Here is a 1,110-nt window from a genome sequence, read left to right on the forward strand (position 1 = left end):
CACACACACACAAACACACACTCAAATGAATACAGCAACATCAGTAAACTGACTAAAACAATGTAGTTCTTTATGTCGCACTCTCTTGACTCCGAAACCCCTAATTAATCACCCACCTTTCAGTGAGTTAACATCATATCATAATATAAAACGACTTAAATTCTGATATGTATCTCTGTACTTTTGAAAACACACTTAAACCAGATCTATATATTCTAGCTTGGTTAAACGGCGTCCATTTGGATGAACACGTCACACAAGGCAACACTGCATCAATTTGGTGCGTGCTGGATTTTTTTGTGTTTTGAGCGGGAAATGCCAAAAAAGTTTGCTTTTGTTCCCAACAAAGCACAGTAAAGCAAGGATAAGCCGGCTTTTGTGCTTTAGAAGTAGATTCTAGGTGTTCGCCTTTCATTCAATAGGTCGCGGGCTCGAAACCTGACAGCGACGGGGAAATTTTCTTCTCTAAATTGTTCTCCTTTCATCTCTTTTCCTGCTCTCTAACCGTGTTCTAACGTCTGCCTTCGTCTCCACTTTCTGCTTCCACCTCTGCCCTTTCCTCTTTCCTCCCTCTTCTGGGCTCCTATGGCTCTTTCTGCAGCCTTTCTCCTGCTACTACTTCGCTCCTTCTTACTGCTGTCTTTCAGCCACAGCCCTGATTTTAGGATAGGTTAAAAACTAACTCCTGGTCTTCTCGGATAGGGGCAGGAAAAAATCTCGGAGGTCCCGTTTGCATGTTGCACATGTTAAAGATCCCTTGGAGGTCCTAAAATCGATAATAATAGGCTTCAGCAGCCACCAGTGCTAAATTCAAAATTAATTCCTACCAAACTGAAAATAAATGCTTATCAATGTGTCCCGCACGTTCATATGACCTTATGCAGTTGCAAGTGCCGTAAAACACTTACCCCCAAAAAGCAAAGATAGAACCTTGTTTGTTTAGCAGAACACCTATTGATTTAATTGTGTGTTTTTTATATAGCCCACCCATGCGCGCGTGCACAAACGCGCACACATACACTCGTACACACATGCACACACACACACACACAAACGTACACACACACTCATACCCACACACACACACACACACACACACACACACACACA

General features: G+C 42.6%; 1 protein-coding gene across 1 annotated transcript in view; it reads right to left on the bottom strand.

The window, feature by feature from the left end:
• The window catches only part of LOC101847003 (dynein beta chain, ciliary), a gene marked incomplete in the record, with an annotated part of 92,355 nt that extends 92,127 nt beyond the window's left edge, over positions 1-228 (bottom strand). Inside the window, 1 exon segment of the mRNA XM_005089217.3 lies at positions 117-228.
• Between the last annotated feature and the right edge of the window lie 882 nt (positions 229-1,110).

The sequence above is a fragment of the Aplysia californica genome, unplaced genomic scaffold, assembly GCF_000002075.1.
Source record: "Aplysia californica isolate F4 #8 unplaced genomic scaffold, AplCal3.0 scaffold00004, whole genome shotgun sequence".
NCBI classification, from domain to species: Eukaryota; Metazoa; Mollusca; class Gastropoda; order Aplysiida; family Aplysiidae; genus Aplysia; species Aplysia californica.